Raw genomic sequence first — 16,580 nt, forward strand, 5'->3', positions numbered from 1 at the left:
GTGTATTTGAAAGATTATAATTCCAGTAGTCTCATTTTAGTAAATTTATGTAAATTACTTTATGATGTCTGGATTTATCTGTGCATTGATTTATCAAGTATGTCTCATTTACGAAATTCCCCATACTGATAACAAACAATTATTACTTCAGGTAATTGATTTAAAACATGGTGTAGAGCAATGTCAGCTGATATGGTGCCAAGAGTTACAGTACACATTAATACAGACCAGAAGTTTACGTGCCTTATTCTTGCTGCACCAGATCAATATCTGGAGTAAGACAATGGCATCCACCAGGATTGTAACAGGAACTCATCTGGAATACGAGCACGCAGTACACTGCAGGCAGGACTGAGTTTTTTATTCATATGGTTTATCTCAGCAGCTGACTTTGAGAGAAGGGAAGGCACTATGATCTTAGCAGGAGTGTGCAGGAAGAAGTTGAGACTGTGATCCTGCCTCTGTTAGAATTGGTTGCAATGTGAAAGATTGGGTCTCTCTAATCTGGAACAAACTCAAAACTTCCTGGGAGCCTTCCTGTGAAATGCTAGTATGAGCTTGAAACGGGGAGTCTTGTAAGCATAGCCATTGGCAGTCTTTCTAGGCAGTATGATGGGAGGAAGTAAGAGGGACCAAGACGTCTTAAAATAAAGCCCTGATCAGCTCAGAAATGTTCGCCTTCCTGTCAACATCAGCAATCAAATGACTTTGGAGCCCTTAAAACAATTGCTTGGCCTGGAGACAGGAGCTGTGAATGTTGTTGTTAACCTAGCTAAGGAAAAATGAAGTGAAGTCACTGGAGAAAGGTGAGAACAAACATGGTACTTGTTAGCAGACAAGGGAATAATTGTCCTCTGCCCTCACCAAGGTAGTGATTTACTGCTGAGGAAGAGCGACAGTCATGGTATGACAGGCACGTTGCTTTACCAAATCAGATATTCAATATATATACGTACATTATTAAATGAATCACTAGAAGTAAAGTATCAAATTAAGGTTTGGAGTTTTCTTCCTTAATTACTTAATTCCTTCCTTAGTTACTTCAATAGCTTTTACCTGACTGAGATCAGTGAAAACCTTAGTTGCTTTTATGGGATTGTTTCAACAAGGGTCATGAAAAGTCTCTAATTTTCTCCCAGAATTTGTGCTTCTTTGCATAGTGCATGCCTCATATCTTCCTACTGGGTTGTTTCTTCTAGTTGCAATATATCCATTTCACAGAGATGATCCACATTAGGCTTTGCTAATTAGTATTTTCAAAATTCAGATCAAATTCTGAAGGCAAGGCTCAGACTTGTCTTTGGGCAGAATTTATATCTTGGGCCTCTGACCTCGGTGTTCTCAGAAGGACAAAACAATTCTCAAACACTTCCTGTAATAAAAATTTCCAGGTCAGTTTAGCTTTCTTGGCCTTTAAAAATGTGTTTTCTACTATATTTGGTGCTAATGATTAGTTGTTTTTTCATAAGAGTGCTTGCGGAAGGCAAAGCTTAGCTACTAAGCATGCCAATGTGTTCACAGGGAACTTTGTGCAAGAGATGTTTATGGGTAGCTGTTCTGCTATTGATTGAGTAAATTATGGCAATTGCTCTAAATAGCTTCCTCTTTTCACCTCTGATCAGCCAGCGAAAAAACTGGGTGAGACAGAGGTCACCAGCCTAACATCAAGAACCAGAAACCTTAAAACAAAACAAGTCCCTCTGAAGACTTTTGCCAAGACATAAATCTACTTAATGCAGCTTTTGTGTCTAATTTCAAATAGCCAATGGGAAGAAATTTAAGTTGATTCATAAGAAATTAATAGGTTGTGTTTTTTTTGTTTTTTTTTTGTTTTATGTATTCATGTGGTAAAAATAAGATTTGGGAAGATTTTTGTGTGTGAATGAAATTTTTTTTTCTAGTTCTTTTGATTGCAAGAAATTAGTGGGCAAATTGTGCAGTAGTGTAGTTTTACTGAAACATGCTTCTCCAGTCCTTCATCTTTATCTTTAAATACAGGTCCCATTTCCTATGTATTTCAAATCAGATATAAGCTTTTTTCTACCAAATATGGCTTTATTACAATAGAAGCTAGAAGTAGCTGTTCTGTATTTGTCATGATGAAGCAATCAGAGAAATGAAAATTGTCACCCAGAGGAATTAAGAGAATGAGAAGGAAATTGCTTAATTGCACAATGAATTAGCTGTGTTTTTGACAGGTCAAGAGACAATGGGCATAAGCTGAAACACGGGAGGTTCTGCCTAAACCTCCTATTGGGAAACTTTTTTTTTTTAACTGTGAGCACTGGCACAGGCTGCCCAGAGAGGCTGTGGGATCTGCCTCCTTGGAAGTCTCCAAAAGCCACCTAGACATGGTCCTGGGCAAGCAGTTATAGGTGGCTCTTCTGGAGCAGAGAGTTGGACCAGGTTATGTCCAGAGGTCCCTTCCAACCCCAACCATTCTGTGATTTCAGGCTTAGTTATTTTATGTATTCTCACCTCTCACAATGGTATGCTTTAATCTTTGGTTTTTTTTTCTTTCTCTGCTGGACTCTCACTCTCTCCCCCAACTTCTGTCTTTGAAAGAAATAATACCTGTGACACAGAAGATTTTAAACAATGGTAGTCCCACTTCTAGACTTTGAGTAATAGGGGAAAATATCAAAGGCATAGCTGTGTTACCTTTCCCCTTTCCTACTGGAAAAATTCAGTATTGATTTCAAAAGTTAAAGGTGTGGGTAGTGTGGACTAGTGCTGACCCCAGCATCCCCTCGCCCTCTCACCTGTCCACAGTCACTAATTCACCTTTCCCTCTTTGGGTTAAGCATGATGCTTAGGTGTTGCATCTCGGTGTGGCTTGAGTACTGGGCCAAAGCTATTCTTCATTTGTTCTGCTCCTCAGGACAAAGACTGAGAGTTCAAATTTAGTTCTAATGTTTCTGCCCAGCCACAGAGACAGAAATAAAGCATATTCCAGAGCAGTTCAGTAAGTCAACTGGGAGAATAGCACAGGTTACGTCAGTTCATGTAATATTCTCTAACGTAAACACACTTTCCCTCCCTTCCTCAAAATGAAGTGCGTCTCAGAATTTGCATTTCCAGAGATGAAAATATCCTGCAAGGAACTGGAATACCATGTCTGCATTCCCTAAAATATTAAATAAATTTGGGTCAAATTCAACAAGACAAATCTGAATCCCTTGGGGAACATGTAATTAGATTTTTTTATAATTTTGTAAAGCATTTTTATTTCTGCAAAGGTATGTGGCTACTGTTACATCTCTCAGCAGTAGTGTTTACAGAATATAAATGTTCAATTTCCATGAGATATGGAAACCTAATGCAAATACCAAAAATTTTGAGCTATTTAGACTGCACAGCAGGCCAAACAAAAAGACTTCATTTCTGTGATTGACCTACAGAGTACTTTTTGATAGAGAAAAATTGGTGTGCTGATGCTTATTCTGTCAAAAGAAAAAGAACAAATGGAAAACAAAGCTGAAAACCCATGTAGTAAACAAGCAGATAAATGCCTCCCAGGCCTGCCTCAAGCTTCCACTTTTGCTACCTTGTGATGTGATGGGGCAGTCTGTAGATCCAGCTTGCTAACAGATTTTCATTCAAGCACCAGTTGCTGTGGTAACAGCATGAAGAGCAGATCAAATGGATGCCAGGACCAGACAGGTTTCTCTAAGAACTCCCTATATGTGAACGATTGGTGGTGACCTGGTTCCAAAAGGTTATCAAAACAGATTTGCACTGCAGCTGATTTACTGTTGCCTTCTCCAGGGGTCTGGACCTTGCTTCTGGTCCCCTGGGGTTTCAGCAGAAGCTCATGGACTTCCCCTAAAGGAACAGCTCGAGGATGAACAGAAGTGGTAGTTTCATGCCTTCTCATTGTCAAGGGCTGGGCTGAGTGGAGCCTTGGGCTCTGTCAAAATGTTGAGTAATTATCACATGATAATCACGCATTGGAGCTTCTCCCATGCTTAATCTGATTTCTGCACTGAAGTTGCTAATAACCCACTTAAATTCCACCCACATGTACTTTGAATATAATCAGTTATATTGGTTAATTTTTCATGCTTGAAGTTATGTGATGTTCAAGGTTCATCATCAGATTTTTGATCTCTTCTGAGGCCCTTTGGTTGGTTCTTCTGCTTCTAAAATTGGCTCACTGGATTCTTATGAATGGTTGAGTTGAAATCATAACAATGATCTGGTGCTTCCTGTTTAGCAAAATTCTGAGTTTCTCTTACTGATTTGGAATGCTCCGTTTTCTGTTTGTTTTTGTTTCCCTGAGAAATGTGTGAAGGGAGTGTGTATCATGGGTTAGATACAATTAAGTGGGTTGGGCCACTCAGCGTTCCAGCTTTATCTGGGAAGAGGGATGGAAGGCAACTCCTTAAACGTTCCTTGCTTCCCTTCCTCTCTACCTCCAGAATTCATTCCAACATGCTGATATGTTTAATCTTGATCCAATCTGGAGTATATTGAGAAATTTTAGAGAAATAATGCCAGGCCAAAGGTTTTGGAGCATTTGGGAATACGGTTAGGGCATGGGCATGCCTGTTCTATACGGTCGATGCATGCTCCTTGCCCCCTGGCCTGGCTGCAGTGTACTGGCAGCCTCACAGCTATGTAGTTGGGTGGATAAGAAGGTGTGGATATTGATTTAAAAGGCTTAAGATCTACTTTTTAAACACTCATTTTATACTTTACAAAAATACATCTGAAGTCCACTCACAGAACTGAGGAAAGTTCTATTTTCCACTCTAAATTGCTGCATATTTGATACTTTTGCATACAGTGTTAGGCAATTTATGCCTGGCTGTGCCCCTACGGGCATGCCATGGAGGTGTCAGGTTGTCCTCTGGTCTTCAAGCCTATTGCTACATGGAGCATCCGTCCAGCCCGTGCAAATAGCAGGTCATTTTGGACTCCTAACATTTTTTCTCTCCTAGTCAGCAAGCACAGCTCTAAAAATGTCAGTATCAGGAGACACAGTAAGTCTCCACATCAATTATATCCTGTCAACCACTTAAAGTAATTAGAGATGAGGACGTGCTGGCTAAATTTACATGGAGCACGTTCTGTCGTCTTCTCCCTTGCCTGCATATTGCATTGAGGCTGCAGATATACCACCAGCACAGCATAGGCACCAGGGGACACGTTGCGCCTCCAGCAAGTGCTCTGGGCTCTTTGTGGAGGGCAGCCCCCAGTTTCCCTGGACACACTAAGCGGATTTGTCTGCCCATGCTGCTGAAATGAACCACAGTCTACTGTTTCTCAGTGGAGGCATGCTTCACACATCCACAACAAGGAGTTTTAGAAGTGATTAGTTTGTGCAATTTTAGCTTTGCGCTTTGAATATGTAGATGAAGAGAGAGTGCTTGGCCATAGATAGAAAGCCAGAGGGGAGCAGACCAAAAGAAGTGTCGGAGTTCAGAAAAATCCCTGGAAGTGAATGGGGAGACTGGGGCATTTATAGGACAAGTTCAGTGCCTGGTAGAATAGTCCATCCATGTACTTGTGGATTTGGGGCATGCTTTCATGTGACTACAGCAGGTCTGGGAGACATTCTTGAACAGGAACGAGTCTTTTAGCATCCACGCGTTATGTTGGAAATGGTAAGATTTCAGCCTAAGTTTAGTATTCCCAAAGGGCCAGAGCTCAGCCCATGAAACCTGAGTTTTAGGCAAACTGTTGACTCTATATTGGCTCAGGATGCCACATATCTGAGTTTGTCAGAAAGCTCAGCTCTCTGTGTACGTGGAGCCACGGTGTTTAAGTCCCCATGGTAAAATGCTGCCTCATACTGAACTGAGACTGGCTTTGCTTTTCTAAGGTTAATTTAGCTGCTGTTTGCTGAAGTTGCTCACTGCTTTGCAAATGGAATAAAATTACCAGGTGATGGATTCTTCCTGTGGCAATGTGGCAAAAAATTATTCCCTGGAGAGGAATCCACGCGCAGTGTCAGCATCACTTAAAACTGCATTCACGACCTATTTTGGGGAGCTGACGGGACTTCAGTCCCCCGGGTCTCATCTAGTCGAGGATGAGTTGTATTCGCAGGCAATTACTAAATCAGCATTAAGATTGCTTCATAGATCGTCCTGATTCCTTGATCTTCCAGTGCAAGCTGTTCAATAAAGCTCTGGGCTATTTAGGAGAATTTGCTGGCTGAGAGCTTTCTTGATAACACCCCTGTGCTTGTATCCCGACTGCTCTTGAAGGTATCTTAGAAGCTTTTAAAAATGATCTCTATATCTTATCTGTGCAGTAAGGCCCTAAGTTTCACACTAGTGTGTACAGATATTCCTTGAATGTTGGCAACAGCTGGAGGATGAGTGTGTAGAAACCTTCCCACTGGAAGCTGTTGGATCTTCCCTTTTCCTCAGCTGATTTTTGTCTGTTTCCATCATCTGCAAAATATACTGCTCCATGTCGTCTGTGAGCAGCATTCAAACAAGATGTATTCATGGTAGAAAAATGGGACAACCTGAATCTCAATGAGCTTGCTTTTTAGATCTCTCAATACTGGCCTATTAGAACCGCTTTTCACAATAATATAGAGGACCTGTGAAGTGGAATAACTGCCCAACCTAAATATGCATTAATAATAAATAAATACATACTTGGAGATTATTCTGTGCAAAAGGCGAAGAAGCAAGTCTGGACATTTAGATCCAAATATGAGTTTGAAAAAAAAAAATCCCTCTAATTCTAATATTTACTTAAATGTTTTGGGTTTGTCTTTTATTTCAAAAATATCTTTGTTTTTCCTTCACACTACCCCCTGAAGCAGTTTATATCCCCTGATGCTGTTCATATATAACAGCACTGGGATCTTCAGTGTGGGGAACCTAGAACCAACCAACCTCTGCTTGCTTTTGCAGTGAATGAGCTGCTGAAAAGGGAAAATATAACCAGAATTTGGAGGAAAACTAAAGCAGGAATGGGGAAGGAGATCTTAGTCTGCGACGTGGATTTGGAACTCTGCAAGCATATTCACACGAAGGTGAGGGAGGTTTTGGCCTTAATAATGTACCTTTTTAATATGTTCATAGAATATTACTCTTTTGATATCTTTACTGCATTCATTCTTCTGTGAAAACCCATCTTAAATGGAAAAAAAAGCTCTTATTGCTGGGGTGTCTTACATCGATTCCCATATGGAAGGTTACTCTGGATAGCAATGTAATGTCTGAAAGCCATGATGAGGCAGACCAGAGGTCCATATAGCCTCTTACAGTGTCCAGATCAGAGGAAATTAAAAGAACAGGGAAAGCAAACCAGGCAGTCCATTAGTACAACTTCCTAGCAACCTGTGCACTGTAGTATTGCTGCTGCTTGAGCTTGAACTGGGACCTCAGATGGATTTTTCTGTCCTCAGTTTGCCTAATTGCTTTTTGAAGCTGTAAAAAGTGTGGGTGAACTTGTGCTGCTGTGAAATACAAGGAATTGAATTCTGAATGAGCTGCTGCATTCAGAAACAGGAGAATCAGTTCAGAGCAAAGAAGAATTGATCCCCACAGCTAAGCCTGCCACCATGTGCTAAATGTACTGAAGAGCAATACTTTGCTGCTGATGTCTGCAGTGGAAAGAAAGAAGAAAGGAATCTTGTGTGAAATCTAGAGCCAGGATGCAAGTTTTGCAAGAACAGCTATTATTCTGGTCAAAAACTGGCAGATTTCACATCCTGCTTTACTAAATAGTGTTGCTTTCAAAGCAGAGATTGCTGCCCATTGAAGAAAAATGAACCTTTCATATTACACACAAAAAAATGGCATATATCAATTAGGCTGTGCAAGCTAGCTAGCTTTTGAATAGGAAATTTATTAGTGATGCAGGCTGTGTTTCTGAAGAGAATTTCCTTATAAATATTAGACACACTAGCAGTGGTTTATTTATTCTCTTTTTTCCTTCTGGCTAGCTTGTTACTAGCAGTTACTCTGCTCCATGTACATTCCACATATTTAACTCAGAAAACTAAATGGGAAAAGTAAATGGTGCTTTCTTTGTGAAAATTCTTTGCTTATTTTTGTATTTGCCATAGGCCTTGTTTTTTTTGTATTTTGTTTTTGTTTTTATTTCTAAATCCATATTTGAATTTTTCCATTGAAACTTAAATTCTGATGAAGAGAAACTTTCATGGAAAAAATGTCTTTTGATCAACTACACTTATGAGGTTTCACTTGTCACAGATCTTTTATTCAGCTTCTCATCTTTTTTTCTTTTTTTTTTATCCTAAGGATTATGGGAGAAAATTCTTATACACATTTTTATAGTACCAGATACTAATAAGTAAGATCTAGCAAAATAAAAGATTCAGCATACTTTTTCAGAAGGATGCTTTGGATGAAAGCAACACACAAGATGAAATATGCATGTTTCCCAGAGAGTAGTTGGCTTGTAAACTTTGAGTTTTACCTTTGCATTTTCAGTATGATTTTTTTTGCCTATTCTGATATAAAAAAAGCATAACACAACCTTATATTCCTTAGACTGTTTAGTACAGCTGCTGTTCTCTCTTGTGTAACATTTGCATCTCATCTAAACACATCATATTTGAATTTCACTCACTGATGAAAAAATATTTTTTTTAATTTTTATTTTTTTGGTATGTGAATCATACAGGTGATAATATGTGGTCTGGAGTCTCATAAGTGCAGCCTAAAAGTAGTTCTTGCTAAGTGGTGTGTGAATCTACAGGGGAAACGCTTTCTCCCAAATCCCTTATTGCTGTTCTCTGATATTTTGCCATTACTCTTTTTAAAGAACTCTGTAAAGGATTTAGTTTCACCAAGGATTTTATGGGAGGATTAGCAGCTTTCCAAATGGAAGAAGACAAAGTTAGGTTATGTTGAATGGTGGTCTCTTTGCCATATGAAAATAGTATTGTACATGAAGATATTTTGAACCACTTAGGTTGTCCCTAGGAAATGTCCCTTTTTGCAACCATGGAGAAAATGAGAACTTCATAGCTCCTACAGAAATCAAAAGCTTAAGGAAGATACCCAAAAAGATGGACGTCTGTTGTTCTCTCAGCATCTCAGAGGTTTTGCTGAAGAGGGTGGGTTACCTGATTTATTGTAGATGGATACAGGAATGAGAAGAAGCAGAAAAAAAAAAAGTTAGTTGTTGGTTGGTTGGTTTGTTTGTTGTTTTACTGTGCTTTGCTTTAGGTGGGTGTTAGGCCCACATGCTAAAGTACAGGAAATCACAGACTATTCTCATGCTCTGAATACTGAGAGCGAGGTTTAGCTGGCGTACCCTGGGGAAGCCCTACTGTCTTTGCTGGTACCCAAGTAGCTTGTGCCATTTATATATGTTTGCTACAACCAAGTTCTTTTTTCACATGGAGACATGCTCTGAAACCAGAGCTCTAACTGAAGTCAGTACTGGCTGTGCATCCTCTGCCTTTTTAGAAATCAGCCTAAGGAAAAATAATTGTGTTCTCTCCCCATTGCACAAGAGAACTTTCATCTGTCTTTAGATCTAGAATTCCCCTTTCAGTAACATGGAAACTATTTTAGTCTCACTTCATTTATTAGACCTCAGTGCCCAAGTCACTAATCAGTCCGAGAAGACCGTGGTACTTACAGTAATTTGTTTGGATGTGTTTTGAGACTTCTTGACAGTTCTGAGTGCCGTGGCCATGCCAAGCAATCCCATTGACACTTTCTGGCCAAGACCAGCTCTAGAAATGTGTGTGGCAGAGGCCTTAGTGTTCTCTCCTGCCAAAACACCCAAATCTGGGAAAAGTCCCAGAATGAATGTGGTCATCTGGAAGAGAATATTGATGAAGGATCACCTCCTTTAAGGAAAACCAAAAGAACCCAGCAAAATTACACCCCCTTCCCCTCCTGCCCTTAGGAGAACTAAGCTGGATAAGAGGGAGACATTTTTGTGCAGAGATGGAATGAAAGAAGGAAATGGGGGAGGGTTGCTTTTCAAGGGTATTCAGATTCTTTTTTTTAATAAACATCCTTCTTACAGGAATGTTCATTTTTAAACATCCTGACATCCCATCCTTACACTACACAGCCTGATTAACACTCCATCAGAAGCCCTCTTCATGTTCCTAGATTCTGCTCACAGCAGGGGCGAGGAGAATCAGTTCAGGGATTACCTCTTCCTTATCCAAAGGAATGATTGTGACAGACAATTTGAATAATCCCTGGGGTCAAAGGTTGCAGGTGACAGGGATTTGGGAACTCCTAACTTGGAATCTCCCTGTGCTCTTCCTTAGTAAATGTACGTATGGAGGCTCGGCCTGAGGAACAGGTTTGCATGAAACCAATTTGCATCGCTGTACAAAGTGCAGCGGTGCATCATGCGTGTCTTCCTCCAACACTGCACCCACGAGGTCAGAAAGCAGAAATGCTGATGAATCATGTTTGCGCTGGCAACCTCCTACTCAGGTTCCTTCCCAAACCTCCCTTCGGATCATCGGATCATCGCAGTGCCTTTTGGCACACAGGTGGGACAGCTGGGACCTGCCACAGTGCTTTTCTCTGCTCCTGGTGACATCTACTGGCAGAACTATCTCAGCTTGGGCATTTGCTGCTGCAGAAGGTAGCTTAGATATACATCAGGTTTAATCTATATACCTAAATGCAATGTAGAATTTATTAGTGTAAAGGTTTCTGTATTTGTTTGGGTTATTCTGTGAGCAAAGGGAGGTAGATTTGTAGCAGGAAGGCAGGGTTCTTGACAATGCTGAAATGAGAGCAGAATAAATCACTGCAGTGGGTTTTATAGGCAGCACTTCAGCAGAGCTATGAATAAATCGGGTAATGCTATCATTGCCTAGAAAGCATTTTCTGCGGCTTAGTTTAGCTTGCTGCTTCTGCTTTCCTTACACAAGGGCTCTTTTGGCAGGAAGCATCACACTGTCAGAGGATACTGAAAGCCAGACTCACTACAGGAATCTGAGAAGGTGCTTTTTGTTTATAGTCAATGCTTTCTGGCTTTGGCGTGGCACGGGCTGTTGGTTTAGGAAACAAGGGTAAGGCATGCTTTTCTTTCTGCTCATGGCCCCTCTTTATGTGCTTTTACTTTTTGGGTCCTGACACTGAAAATAAATCCCCTGAAAGAGATAGACCTCATAAGACCCCAAGAAAAAGAAAAAAAAAAATTATAAGTGGAGAAAGAGCAAAACCTGGTTTTTTCTAGCCCTTTTGGCAGGCAGAAAGTTCTATTTGGGTAAGGCACAGATTTCAAAACAAAAACAAACAAACATACAAAACCCAGCTATTTAATGATGATATTCCAATTTGAGTCTACTGTCCGCATTATTAGTGATGATATATTTACATTGGTCTGTGAATTCAGAGGCAAAATCCAATTTAACTTTAATGGTTAATTCTTTGGGGGCTTGAATTCCCTTCGTGTGCCTGCAGCTGTTTTGACTTCACCCAGAGCTGTCCTCTGCCTGCCCATCTCCCAGCTTTTCCGTGTAAACTTGCACAAGGTACTGTATGGCTCAGTTGATATTTGAGAGATTTCTGAGGCCTGCTGGAAGGGAAAGCATTTTCCTGCTGATAGATTAAAGTACTTGACTGAAGACTAAGCATGAACATTGTCCACATTCTCTGTGGCTTGCTCCTGTGAAACATGAACACACTGGAGATCCTTGCTGACAGAGTAGGAAAATCAGAGCCGTATTCAAAATGTTTTCTAAATCCAATACCCAAGAGCTGAAGCCAGGCTTGCTCAGTTCTTCTGACTGTGCACATCGATATGCACACAATTAAGCACAAGAGACTGGCCATGTGATAAGTTCTCATTGATCCTGTCCTGGCAGCATTGGAAAAAGAACAAAAAAGTATTCTGTGGTAGGCGTTCAGTGCAGAAAAAACAGGTATTCTCCATCACTGTAAGGTTCTGAGTTGGCAGGGCATTCCCAGGGGTTTGTACTTTTAATAAGTTCCTACAAGAGTCCTAAAAATTGTAGAGTAAGCATGGCAGAAGGGACAGTAAGAAAGTTAAGCTCTCTGTATTCAGAGGTAAATTGGAAATAGTCAAGCACAATGATGGCCTGTTGAAAAATTGAGACAAACATCCGAATATTGTAAAGCATATTTAGTGCCACAAGCAAGAAAAAATCCTGTGGGGAAAAATGGGATCAAACAAGAATCACTGAGTCATGGAAGGCAAATCAAGATTGCAAAAAAAAATACTTGACTTTGGTATATTTTCCTATGCATTTGTGTTTGAGTTTGCAACAAGCAGACATAAAAACCCAACACAGATTTGGATTTTTGAGGACCCCTGAGGGGTAAGTATACCCCTGAGATTCTGTTTGCTCTCATTTATAATAATTAGTAATTTAAATATGATCCTATAAAACACATACTTTAGAGCTATGTCCTGAGCTGTTAAGCAGAGCATTGCTATGCTCACTGTCAGATCATTATACAATATCTGCTTTAACTTGTCTTCTGTTAATTACAGCTTAGAAGATTATATCCAGGAAGTTTCCTATACCAGGAAATACTGGTCCCAGAAAGACACAAATGCCCAAACAAGAGTTCCCTTAGTGACGCAGGCACTTTCTTTTGTAAATGGAGGTGTTTTTTCATGAAAGTATTCTCAGTTTGCCACCATTGCTCTTGTGTAAGAGGTGGAAAAAAACCCTGCTGCTCTTAGACTACAGCTGGGCAATGAAAGAATGATGTTGTGAAAGAAAACTCATGAGTGATGATAGAATAAAAAAACAAAAAACTCACCTTAAGCTGCTTTACTAGGATGTGTCTTTTGGAATATAGCCACATCGGAAAGGACATTGAAAGCTTTGATGTTTTGCCTCTTAAAAAGAATAGGGTTTGTATGTGATATTTTTTTGATATCTCAAAAGCAAGTCCTACAGATTTCCTGAAATTGTCTGTACCAACAGAACAGCAACAGAACAGTACAACAGAAACGGAGGGACTCCTGAGAAAAGCTTGTGATAAGCAGAAGGTTCCTGTGATCCCCATGGACCGCTGTATTCTTGGATGGGTATTTTCCAGAGTTATCTACCTATAAGATGTAACTATAACTTACAGGGAGTGACACATTTGTCACTGTGTTGAAACTCTAATGACCCACAGCAGGGTGAACTAAGCTGTACCCTCACACAGTTGTTTCTCTGAAATATGCTTATTTTTCTGTGCAGGCTAGGATCACAGGATGGCTAAAGACATCAGGAACATCTTCTGAGCACATTTGGCTACTCCTGCAAGCAAGGTCAGCTCTTTCTGTCAATTTTACACATAAAATGGTAGGCTTACAGATTCTTTTTCTGAATGCAATTTGTAAGAAAACTAATAAATCATCTCTTGATAGATACTTTAAAGGTGAACAAGAAAACTTATGTAGTCGACTGCACTTCAGTGCCTGTTTGCACTGACTGTCCTCAAATCTAGGGGAATTGTAGGCCTGGGAACATGGGCAGTGACTGGTGATGGCCAAGTCTGAGTGCTTGCCTGTGTTCTTTGTCCTCTTTCCTTGCCACAAATATTTACCTTGCTCTTCCTTCCTTTCATTTCTACGGGTAATTCCTTGCCATCTCTTTCCACTGTTCAATATCTTCCCTGTTGTCTCCTTGTCACAATGAATGATCTAGCAATAGTAATGCAGTTATAGAGCACTTTAGCAATGTAGCTTCCTGACGGGATCAAGTACCCAAACCTAGGAGGGGAATTCTGGTTTTGCAGCAGGAAAATTTGAGCTTTGTCTCCTCTTGTGCTTGTGAGCACTGAGTTCATGGTGTGATGTTGTGGCACCTTGGAAATCAGCTTGTAAAAAATGTAAAATTAAACAGGCCCACAGATTCATTAAATTTGGTAACAATACACATCGTTCTGCATTGCAGATCTCCACTGTGGGTGCATAGGATGCTGTTCTTAATATGTTTTTAGCCACCTTTTATTTCACCAGCCAAGAAAGAGCAGTATTTTGACAAGTCGTAACAATTGGCACTGCATACCTAAAGGTACTAATTTTCCTGACGACCGAGCCTTTGACGGATGATTTTCGTGCAGTGCTGTTCGGCAGCCGGAAGGTGGGGCACAGACTTTGCTGGTTTATGTCGGTATGCTAAGAGTTGGACGGTCTGATGCTGAGCTCTAATTTTGGGATTTATTAGGTTCAACAGAGATAAAGCAGCAGCAGATTGCAGATTAACGTTTCAGAAGTAAAATACGAGAAAATTTGAATATTTTTTAAGATCTCTCTCAAAACTGAAGCTGGCTGGCCTGGAGCTAGCAAAGGTTTGCACACCCAAGTAGCATAGGCAAGAAATTGGGGAATAAAGAAGAGCAGGGAACTGAACAGAAGCCAATGTCATGTGGCTGTCATCTGCCTCTGGTCCTGAAACTGTTTTGGGCAGCAATTAACTGGGAACACTAGGTTGCACAGATTTCAGCATGAAATGTATGTATTTTCTGTATTAATAGCAAGGACCAGGCAAAATCCAACTGAAAAGGAAACAACTGCATTTGAATATGAATATTTGAGGTTTCAGTTCTAGGGTGACAAACAGACATATGTGGCTTATCATGACACAATAACAACAATCCTGCTTTGGTACCCGTGAAAAATTTGTTCCCCCCCTCCAAGCTGGCGCCTGGCTTCAGTGCAGTCAGTGCACACCTCTGTTTAGGAGCACATAGTAAAAGGGGCATTCAGATTTTTGGAAAATTCCACAACTGCCCATAAATATCTGCTCTGAGAGAGCATTGCTACTGATTTATTAAGTATGCCACAACGTTAGCATATTTATCCACTCCAAATTAACTGAAACTGTTTATTGTGTAGTTTATAAAATTGCATCCTCTGGATGTACTTCCCAAAACACCCTGCAGGTAAAGTTTTGTGTTAACACACCTCGTTAGCATCATGTCCTAAATAGCAATGGACTCGGGCTTTTCCATTGAGAAAGAAACTGTAGAGTCAAAGGCCTTTAACTACACAGTGGCACCGGTTCCTAAATATTTGTGTCTGGCATATGTTCTGTGCTGCATCTGAGCTGCTCTCAGCTCCTGGGATGAAAGGTAATAATGAGAGTGCTACAATAGCCAAGTGCTTTATCAATCAGAGGCATCATGAAAAAGCCTTCCCCCTGCCCTCATCTCCCACACCTGAGAATATAGAGACACATTGCACAGCTCATCTTAAAACCTGCTGGTAATTTACACAATAATAGGGCCTGTCAGAATTAGGCCCTATTAAAAATTACTCATGCCCTAGAAACCGCCATCTTCCTCTCCCCCCACGTTTTCCAGGTGAAGAAGAGAATTAACATCCAATTTTCAGCTACCAGTGCCGTGACGCTACTCCTGACATTGCTGCTGGTGCTATAAAAGCAGGTCAGTCTCCCTCAGGTCTGAGAGCCTAGTCTGTGGGAAGAGTGAGTAAAAGCACTCCTCTAAGTCAGGTAAGGTCCTTCCTTCTCAGCTCACTTTTAATTATAATTGCTACCATCTTCCCTTCTTTTGTAAGGGCTGCAAATCCAGTTGGGGATCTGGCAAGCTGATCTCTGACAATATCAAATGTTCTAAGAACTCTTAATCGAAGGCAGCCCATGAAAGCACCCTGGGGAGCGCTTTATTCTCTGTGTTTAAAAGGACATGAAAGTACAATAGTTCTCTTTATACTGGTACAAAGCAGCCAATTGATCTTGTCAGTTTAATAAATAATACAATTGCTTCCATCAGACACTGTTAATAGACTCCTGTCTGGACTAATGTTGTACAGAATGGTACAAGTACAGCAATGCTATCTGCCCGTGTCTGCCCTGGATTAACCACCTCCCCCTTTATCACCTGAAGGCAAAGCTTCCAGCAACAGTCCCCGAAGGGCATCAGGTCTCCTGATCTTCATCTCTTTCTTCATTTTAATGTGTGCTCTTGGAAGAGACAAGCTAATTTCCTGATGCATCTGTTGTCTGGCTGGTTCCTAGCATTTGTACAGATTCAAAGAAGCTCGAGAATGTAAAATAAGCAGCAGGTTTGCTCTTTTTTTTCTTCCTTTTTTTTTCCCTCTTCTTTAAGTCATTCACTGTCTAAGTGGGCTCAAGATGCTAAATTTGGATCCTGCTTTCCAAACACTGCAAAAGTGCAGGAAACTAGGGTGCAGCTTCTTGCCTGGGGCATTCTGAATACAATGACCAGATATCAGGAAAATTGAAATGAAGGTTTGGACAGAAGGGCACACAGCTCAGGGGTTTGGGTTGTTTCTGGTTTGGTGCCAACATAATCAGACCATTTTGAATGGGCCTTGAGTTTTTGGACTATCTGCGCTGCTTTTTAGGTGAATATCAGACACAGACACAACAGAGTTCATTCAGAAAGTGCTGGCAACATTAGCAGAGGGGATTTAATTTTTTTCATTGTCTTGGCTTTGTTTTCCTTTTTCTTTTCTCTGCCATGACACAAAGTGGTTCTGCGTTTTGCAGCTGAGGTCCAGGATAGGCAGGAAGAGGATGTATTTGTCATTGGAAAAAAGATTCCAGGGTTTTCAGGACCAGAATGATGTGCTTTGAAAACAGTTCATTTTACAGCAGTTATGGTTTCTACATATTTACATCTATCAACATAAATATAGCCATC

The 16,580-nt window shown here is 40.6% G+C and overlaps 1 long non-coding RNA gene across 1 annotated transcript in view; it reads left to right on the forward strand.

Annotated features, from left to right (window-relative positions):
- The window catches only part of LOC121075662, a 39,819-nt gene that overhangs the window by 13,233 nt on the left and 10,006 nt on the right, over nucleotides 1-16,580 (forward strand). The window contains exons 6-8 of the long non-coding RNA XR_005823088.1: nucleotides 6,879-7,000; nucleotides 13,145-13,215; nucleotides 15,255-15,338. This is a non-coding gene — a long non-coding RNA (uncharacterized LOC121075662). The remainder of the gene's footprint in view (nucleotides 1-6,878; nucleotides 7,001-13,144; nucleotides 13,216-15,254; nucleotides 15,339-16,580) is intronic.

This window comes from Cygnus olor, chromosome 10, assembly GCF_009769625.2.
Source record: "Cygnus olor isolate bCygOlo1 chromosome 10, bCygOlo1.pri.v2, whole genome shotgun sequence".
Taxonomy (NCBI): domain Eukaryota; kingdom Metazoa; phylum Chordata; class Aves; order Anseriformes; family Anatidae; genus Cygnus; species Cygnus olor.